Genomic DNA, 10,191 nt, shown 5'->3' on the forward strand with positions numbered 1-10,191 from the left:
GAAGATAATATTGGGCATTTACGGGCAGATCATCTGCTTCGAACTTGGTAAGCAAGCTTCCCTTTGGACTTTGCTATGAGAGAGAGAGAGAGAGAGAGAGACGAGAGAGAGAGAGAGAGAGAGAGAGAGAATCGCCTACATACCTTATCCTAACACTGAAAATAAGAGACTGAAAATGACATCAACGATTGCATGGCTAATCTCTTTTGTTCATATACATTGAACATTTGGATACAACTAAACTAAAAAATAATCACATTTTCTAAGGCGATTTACTTCCTTTTCCATCTCTCTCTCTCTCTCTCTCTCTCTCTCTCTCATTATATATATATATATATATATATATATATATATATATATATATATATATATATATATATATATATATATGTGTGTGTGTGTGTGTGTGTGTGTGTGTGTGTGTGTGTGTGTGTAGACTGTTGAACATAGATATTCTGAAAGCTGTATGTGAACTAGTAAAGCAAACTTACTTTCGAATAGAAATTGCCGCACAGCTTTTGCAGAGCCACCTTAAAACATCACTTAATTACAAAGATCATAAACGTTCTTAATTAAATGTGTTCAAGGTCTTAAGTAGACGAAGTGCATGTAATTCATTATGGATTACGAAATAACCAATACATGCACAAAAGGACGCTCCCTCTGATTACTATTGTAAAAGACATATTTCATGATTTACATTGTTGAATCAACGTTTGGATACCTGAATAAGACTGAAAGAGTAATAAGAAATGATAAAGATAAGTGTAAAAAACAGGACAGGAATCAGTGTGACAGAGCTCAACCACGTGACGACATCTTGGCGTGTGCTTCATCGAGTGAATAATATCGTAAATTAAAGTTTAGGGTTTTGAAGTTTATGCTGTCGAAGTCCTTCAGATGTATATACAAAGCTATACAGTTTTTCGTTTATGTCAAGCGGAAAATAATGTCCTATTTATTGCTGTTTTCTGTTTCCTCTTTCTTGTATCTAGTTTAAAAGTATAATCTACTACTTACACTATTATTATTTTATTATTATTATTATTATTATTATTATTATTATTATTATTATTATATTGAATGCGATCGATGCATATGGAAATTTCTCGTGACTGCACAATTGAGTAGATTTTTTCATCAGGTGAACGAAAACCTCTCCTGGTGTCCCCATCCACCCGTTGACCTTTGTAAACAATGCACAATTTATTATACTGCATTTGTCCCAAAGAAAATTATCACAATTACCACAGTTGAAAATTCTTCCATGAATTAAATCTGACCGATAGAACTATTGTAAGGCATTTTTTTCCTAAAATAAATTAATATCATAATTCTCTTCTCGTTTTTATGATTGATAAATTTACATATAAGATTATTTATATACCTTCAAGGAGTTGGGTTAATGTCCCCTAGTGAGCAACATCTCTAATCTAGCCCAGGCGGTGGTACTTGATACGAGCCTCATATTTCATGGCAGCAGGACTGCTGCTGCATTGGAAGCTGACGCCTCTGAATTAAAACCAGATCCACAATCAAAGACAGGGACCTGCTTCAGGATGAGCACCAGCGATAATTGGCAGTAGGATGATGGATAGTTGGATGACATTGAGTGCTTTGTTTAATGACCTTCAACTCTGGAGGACTTTCGTATGACCTTGTAAAAAGAGGGGGGGGGAGGGGCCGGGGTGCGCAGGGGTTATTGGCCTTGGTCACTTATGATCTATATGCTAGAAGGAACTGGAGATTATCCGTAATGTAATATCCATTGAATTCTACCATATTAATCGACAAGCTAAATTCAGAAATACCCAGGATGCCTTGGTATACATGAAGGTGCCAAGAATGAACTGGTTTGTTAATAATGGCTAAAAATTGAAAGCGGGAAATTGGAATGAGAGAACCCTGAATGAAGTTAGGAACAATTTGAAACTTAATTGAATTATTATATGCATGATGTAAGCTGTCTGCGAATCACTCTACAGGAATTGGAAAAGGGAGATTGGATATTGTACATATTCATTCAAAGGGTGCAGATGAAACTGGTACAGAACCGGCATGATCGTAACACTAAATAAACAAAAAATCGCCGAGACATTGAAGATAAGATTTATATAAAACTGCATGTGATATTGTCGTCACTTAATCTGTCAAAAGTAATGTCGGAATTATTTTTACCTTCTTCCTTTATTTCAAAGTTTTAACTCAATTCTATGCTTTCATAAATTCTATTTTCGCTATATCAGGGATCTCTTGTCATATGCGTGTGTGTGTGTTTGTGTATTGTCACTTTGTTGTGATATTTTATTCTTAGTTATTTTATTATTCTAGTTTTTGTATGTATAGGATCTGGTTATTATTATCCATTTTAAGTTTGTTTTCCTCCTCCCCGGTGGTTTGTCTGTTTGGTAATTGCCACTAATGACCATTCTGTCTATTCATATATTTGCGAGTGAGTGGTGCTGTCACCGTGGCGGTGTCGGAGATATTTTCGGCTGAAGGAGTCAGTTGATCTCTGAGCCTTATTACTCCTGGTGACTTGGATTTGCTACGTATGAATTAATTTTTGCACTCCTGATATTATTTGAAGCTATTCCACTGATTGTAGACTCAGCTTGTGGTTGTGAACAGAGTTTGGTAAGAAGGGAATTTAATTTTTAGTAACGGCAGAAAAGGATCGTTACAGTATTAACCCAAAGCTGTTTTTCTCTAGCTGTGGTTTGCTACTGAAAATACACTAACAACTGAACATTTTTCTACATCAATTGTACCCTTGACCGTGACAAGTGATATATTTGTTTAAATGGTTCATTTCCTTCAGAAATTTCATCAGAAACTTGACATCTTATTGGACAGTCTTTAAACAACTCACAAAGAAAAAGTTTGTTTACATTGGTACTCTGTTTTTCACAACAAACATAATTCGTGAGTATTATCCTCAATAACACTAGTAAATGATCTCTCAATTTCTGGTAGTTGGAGAATGTTCCTTTTTTCATATCCTCTAATGTACTTCACGCTCTTGTGTGTCATGCAAACCACTGGTTATTCCCACAGCAGAAAATATTCGTTCACTTTGATCAATTACTTAAAATAAGCCGTAATATGAAATCATGAAGATAATACGAAGATGAATGAAAATAAAAGTAAAACCAATTACATGCTTTTGCCGAGGAAAACTACATATGTCCCGCGATCTGCTAAAGCATAGTATGTTAGAGAGAGAGAGAGAGAGAGAGAGAGAGAGAGAGAGAGAGAGAGAGAGAGAGATGAATTCTTTGATGCGAGGGACGGGACTTCTAAGAGCCTTCTGTAATATTTATATAAGTTTTCCTCATTTATAATAATCAGACAGTCCACCACCCGATATATATTCAATGCGCTTGGTTTCTTCGGATATTACAGCTCTTGCAATAATCACAAAAACAAATAGAGAGAGAGAGAGAGAGAGAGAGAGAGAGAGAGAGAGAGAGAGAGACAGAGACTCATCCATCATTATCTCAACAGGAAAAAGTCAGTGACATGTTTTTTTACATTTTTTCTCTCCGAGAGTAATCATTCAACCTCTCCCAACAGGACCCTCCTTCTACTCACTCCCCGATCCCACCCCACCCCGCCACCCCCTATCCATCTCTCCTCTCTCACTTCCTCATTTACGCTTCCACTCCTCCAAACGTTTACCCTCAAGTCCCTCTTCTTCTCGTCTACTTCATCCTTCCTCACTTTATTTTCTCTCTCTATCTTTCGCCTACCTTTCTCTTATACGTTAACCCAGTCCAGTTTTTCCTCCCTCCTTCCCGTTCTCATTCCGTTTTCAATCACTCCTGCATTTAACATCCCTGACTCATTTTTTTTTATCCATCTCCTTCTCGTCTCCCTCTTCGTTCACTTCTATTATTATTCTTCCATTATCTCCGTCTTCTCGCCACTTTTACCAATCTTTCCCGCCCCATTTATCCCTTCCTCCAAGTCTTCCACCTTCTCATTTTCCTGTCTTCCTTACTACAACGTTTCCTCATCCTCCTTTCATACACTTTCTCCTCACATCTCTCATCCCACAGAGTCGTGTGTTCCTTATCTCTCCCAGGAGATGCTGCTTCGTGATTTTTGTTTCTTTAAATGACACCTAGATTAGTGAGTAACAATGGGACTATCTATGAATCACGACCGTCCTACAATCTATTGAAAACTGATGTTACGTCGTATGGGCGCCTCGAAATTACCCACATCCTGGCACCTTATTCTTGACATAGAGAGAGAGAGAGAGAGAGAGAGAGAGAGAGAGAGAGAGAGAGAGAGAGAGAGAGAGAGAAAGAGTCCAAGCAAGCACAAAAGACGATACACACAAGCTCATTCCGTAGACAATGTTTTCTGAAATAAATGAATCTAATTGCTGCCCTTTTTGGTAATTTTAACTCGAATTTCCCCTTCGCACTGTAATCATCACCACTCATTGTATAGTGATCCAGCTATCTGCTGCTGTTTAGCATAATAAAGGATAGCAAAAACGCTAAGGTCGTAACGAAGCGTATATCAATGGTCTCATTTTCCCCACTTTAGCAGACGATTTCATTAAAGGATATTGCCGCGTATTTTTCGTTGGAGGAGAACCGAAGTTCAGGGAATAATCCCTCACACTAATCTTTCTTCCCATCCAGTAAATCTCTCTCTCTCTTTCTCTCTCTGAAAATTAACTCCCACCCATTCCCACATCTACCTCACACGGTAAATATCATCACATCAGAGTCTTCGTGGCAACTGTGGCCTCGTAGTTCTTCTGTTTGCTTGTTAACAATCAATTCAAGGTTTAAGCTAAGACAGTTTACGAGTCGCTGTGGAACGCCTGAGAGAATATAAAGGATAAAAGGAGTAGTATCTACGTAGGACATTCTGATTGTTTACAGATCTGATATTTCTCAAGATTACCAGGATCAGAAATATCGAAGAGATATATTTCTTCGTGAATTTGCTGTAACCGTCGACTCATCTGAGAAAGTCTCACATATTTGTCGGTCTCTTTATGATAATGTTTTCACTTTTTTTATTTTAATGTTCTAAACCTTCAGTAAAAGTTTCTCTTGACATTCATGTCACCACTATAACCATAAATATAATTACTTTCATTAAAGTAATATTCACAGTTTAGACACATATATTATATATATATATATATAATATATATATATATATATATATATATATGTATATATAGTATTATATATATATATATATATATATATATATATATATATATATATATATATATATATATATATATATATATATATGTATATATATATATATATATATATATATATATATATATATATATATATATATATATATATATATATATATATATATTATATATATATATATATATATATATATACTATATACATATATATATATATAGTATATATATATATATATATATATATATATATATATATATATATATATATATATATATATATTGTAAAGGAATATTGATTTATTGAATGTAAAATTGCATAAAAGGTTGAAAATTGATATTTGCATACAAAAAAAGTGTGTACACTAGACAACAGATGGCAGTAGCGCTTGGCGTAGGCGGTAGTCGCCAAGGATAATGTACCGAAAATATGATATTTGGTCTATGGATGTCTAGCGTGAGTCGGGTATATAAAGGCCCAAAACGATGATTTTCGTTGGAGCTGAAACAAACAAGTGATTATAATAGTGTATCAAGTTTTGAGGAATATATGGTAATGTATTGTTTATCCATTTGGACGTTTTCTTGTGTGATGTTACGTTGGTTGCCACTAACTTTTTGATGTTACAGTGAATTATATGTTGTGTTGATGTAAAGCTTTGTGACTTGGGTATTATACTGTAAAATGCAGTGATTAGTGATGAGTAGACTTGATGAAGTGCTGTATGGCGAGTCTTTGTTTTTGTGTAATACGTCCGTAATTTGTTTAATGTTCTGTTTGTGACTTTAATTTCCTTACTAATTGTTATTAAAGTACATTTTAAGTTATAGTGGGTTGTCACTGTTTCCTGATATATTCTCCTCGTAAATCCTTACCGTAGAGAGAGATTTTTTTTTTTATATTACATGGGGGCCTGTCGAACGAAACCCGAACGTATCCCTACTCAGTTTTTGCTCATTCTATCGAACGAAACTCGAACGTATCCTTATTAATTTTGCTTTATTCATGTCTAGCGTATTCGACCATAACTTGACGTATCCCTACTATTAATTGCTTTTCAGTACTTCCATGTACTTTAGAGAGGGGGGAGAGTTGTGATAGTGTTAGTGCTATAATATTTGTCTTGCTGTGTTATTTTGAGCAGGTTATTAAGATGTTTGATTTGAAAGATTTCATACATAGTCCTAGTGGTGAAAAGTTAGAAGGTATAACTAAAATAGACTGGATTGTTCTAGCTAGGTACTATAATGTAGAAGTATCAGAATCTGCAAGGAAGCAAGAAATCTCAAATAAAGTAAGTGAGGCGCTAATGACTTTAGGCATTTTGTCTGATAAGGAAGGGTTGTTACTAATGAGTTGGGAAGGGCAAGAAACTGATAGCCAGCAAAGCGCAAGTGAGAATAATACAGAGGGAAGTGCAAGTGAAGAGGAAGGTGCCAAAGCCGTACGTGAAAAAACCAAGTCACGCAAGGTTAAGCCAAAAAAGTCCAAACTTGTTTATGAAGGGATGAGTGTTGAGCAGATGCAGATTCATTTGCAAATAGTTAGATTGGAGAATGAGAGAGCTGAAAAGGAGAGTGAGAAAGCTGTTGAACTAAAGAAGTTAGAAAATGAGAGAGCTGAAAAGGTTAGGAAGGTAGAAGCTGAAGTTGAGCAAAAGAAGGTAGAAGCTGAAGTTGAGCAAAAGAAGGTAGAAGCTGAAGTTGAGCAAAAGAGGATAGAGCTAGAGATGAAGAAACATTGAAGTAGAAGAAAAGTCCAGAGAAATACCAAAATCTTTTAGAATAGGCAATGCAGTAAAAAGTGTACCAATTTTTGTTGAAAATGAGGTGGATGCATTTTTTTTTTACAATTTGAGAAAGTAGCAGAACAGCGTGAATGGCCGAGAACGTCATGGAGCACGTTGGTTCAAACCTTCTTTCGAGGAAAGGCTAGGGAAGTATTTGCTGCTTTATCTTTAGATGATTCTAAGGATTATGAGAGAGTTAAATCCGAAGTTTTGAAAGCTTATGAATGGGTGCCAGAGAGGTATAGAGAGAAGTTCAGAAGCTGGATAAAAGGAGACAGTCGTACTCATATGGAGTATGCACGGGAACAACACCTGTGGTATGATAGGTGGATGAATGCCCGAGAAGTTAATGGTGATTTCGGTAAACTTCAGGAACTTATCTTGCTTGAGCAGTTCAAGGATGGTATTAATCCACTTATTAAAACATATTTGAATGAACGTGATGTAGATAATGTCGATGAAGCCACTAGATTGTCTGATAATTATGCATTGACCCATAAGCTATATAATACTGACGTCACTCCTAAAATTGGAAGGAGCAGAGTTTGGGAAGAGCAGCAAAATTACAAGGCACAAGGTAAGACTACGAGTTCACAGGTATCATCTCGTGGAGTCTATAATAAATCCTTTAATAGAGGTGGTAGTGGGGCAAGTCGATATAATTCTGGTCCTAGTGTTAGTGCTGGACAAGCAGGATACAGTGTAAATGATCAGTTTACACCTAGTTACCAAAATATAGGCGAAAATTTTAGAGATTTTGTATGTTTCAGTTGTGGCAAACCAGGACACATCAGTAGGAGTTGTCCACATCGCACAATAAACCGTCCAATTCAAGTGGTAAATAAAGTTAAAGATAAACCTGTACATTTTACGGATGATCATAAACCTGAAAGTACCATTGCATTGTTGAATCAACCACAAGGATGTGGTGACAGAGGTCCTTGTTTGTTTGCTTCTCCCCTTGGGCCAGGTAAGAGGTATTGTAACGATAGCATCGACAGTAATAATATATGTGATGTTGATGAGAATATAGGTTACAAAATAGGTAACAATGATGTTCAAAATGTTAGTAATGTTGGTTGTATTGAGGATATTGTAAAAGGAAATGGAGTGAGACTACCTGAAGAGAAGTCCACATCCAAAGGTACTGAATTGTATGACCCTTTTATGGGAGATGGTTGGTACACCTCCCTTGTGTGTTGAAAAAAGGAAAGTAAGGTGGTTAAGAGATACCGGAGCGGTACAGTCTGTAATGATAAAAAATATGTATGACCAGTGGAAGGATACTGGAGAGTATGTACTTCTGCGTGGGTTTGGACCTGAGTTTTCAGCTCCATTAGTAGAAGTAAGGTTAGAAACTCCGTTAATTTCGGGATATGTTAAAATTGCTTTGGTGAGAGAAATCCCAGTGTCAGGAGTAGAGTTAATTCTTGGAAATGATGTATGTGGAGGCAAAGTTTTTGGTAGCAGTAATCCAATTTTGACAGAAAAACCCTTTAATTCTTCATTTATTACAGAAGTTGAATGTACATTTCCAAACTTATTTCCTGCTTGTGCAGTTACTACAAGAAGTAAGAGTGCCGAAGGAAAGGTACATGATGACGACGGTTTGGATTTACAAAACTTGTTTAAAGATAGTCCGGAAACACTACAAGTAAGTAAAGTCAGTACTCCTTTGCGAATGCTGAAAGTTAATAAGGAAGAATTTGTTAAATCTCAAATTGAAGATGATAATTTGAAGGTAATAAGAGATAATGCCCTTGTTGATATAAATGATATCGAGAAGGAAGGCAAGTGTTACTTTTTAAATGATGAAATCCTAATGAGGAAGTTCAAGAGTAGAAATGTTAATGATGTTGTAGAACAAGTGGTCATTCCAAGTAGTTATAGGAATTTTGTTCTAGGTATTAGCTCATGACTGTAGTTATTCTGGTCATTTAGGTATAACAAAACTTATGAGAAATTATTAAGGTATTTTTTTTGGCCTAAGATGCAGAAAGATTGTAGTGAATATTGTAAAAATTGTGATTTATGTCAAAAAGTAGGTAAAGCTCAACATGACCCTAAGGTGATGCCATTGCAACCCATTGAAGTTCCAGGAGAACCCTTTGAGAAACTGGTTTTGGATTGTATAGGACCTCTGCCTAGGTCTAGCAAAGGTAACGAGTATTTGCTGACAATTATGTGTAGTGCTACCAGATTTCCAGAGGCTATTCCTTTAAGAACTGTGAGTGCTGATAAGATAATTGAAGCGCTTAACAAGTTCTTCTCGCTGGTAGGTTTGCCAAAAGAAGTTCAAACCGACCAAGGAACCAACTTTACGTCTAGAAAGTTTACCTCATTTTTAGCCTGTCAGAATATTAAGCATTGTTTATCGTCTCCTTATCACCCACAGAGCCATGGAGTGGTCGAACGATTTCATCGAACCTTCAAAACCATGCTTCGCACGTACTGTTGTGAAAATGAAAAGGAATGGGATGTCTACATACCAATGTTGCTATTTGCCGTTCGTGATAGCGTACATTCATCGTTGGGTTATTCTCCTTTTCAGTTAGTATATGTCCATCAGGTAAGGTCACCCATGGAGGTGATAAAGTATCAGTTTATTTCAGATGAGAAGGATTCTATCACGTTACAAGAAATGAAGGAAAAAATAAAAAAAATATGGAAAGTAGCACATGAGAATCTCAAAGTAGTACAAGAAGAGATGAAAAGAAACTACGACAAAAAGGCTGTAAAACGTGAACTCGACATAGGAGATAAGGTTCTAGTGTATCTCCCTACAGCTGGTAAGGTTTTTAACCAGAAGTATATAGGACTCCTTTGCAAACGGTGAAGGAAAAAGTAAGTAATGTTAATTATCGAATTCAATTTCCTACAGGACGGAGGAAAGTTAAAACTTTCCATATTAACAAATTAAAGATGTATATACTGATAATAACCCTTTAACCTTTATTGATAAATGTAAGCACAACAATAAGAGAATTTTAAGATGGTCTTTATTTTTGCAACCATTCAAACTGAATATTCACCATATAGCAGGCAAAGAAAATGTCATTGCAGATTCTCTCTCTAGATCTGTTGATTACTTAAAGGAAAGTGCTTGTTACCAACGACGTGGCAGTCTCCGATAGTTGCTGAAGGGAAGTAGCTAATGTTTAAGACTGTAAGAGTGAAAATTCAGCATGGACTGAGGAGAGAGCCGCT

This window comes from Macrobrachium nipponense, chromosome 2 (assembly GCF_015104395.2).
Source record: "Macrobrachium nipponense isolate FS-2020 chromosome 2, ASM1510439v2, whole genome shotgun sequence".
In the NCBI taxonomy this organism is placed as follows: Eukaryota; Metazoa; Arthropoda; class Malacostraca; order Decapoda; family Palaemonidae; genus Macrobrachium; species Macrobrachium nipponense.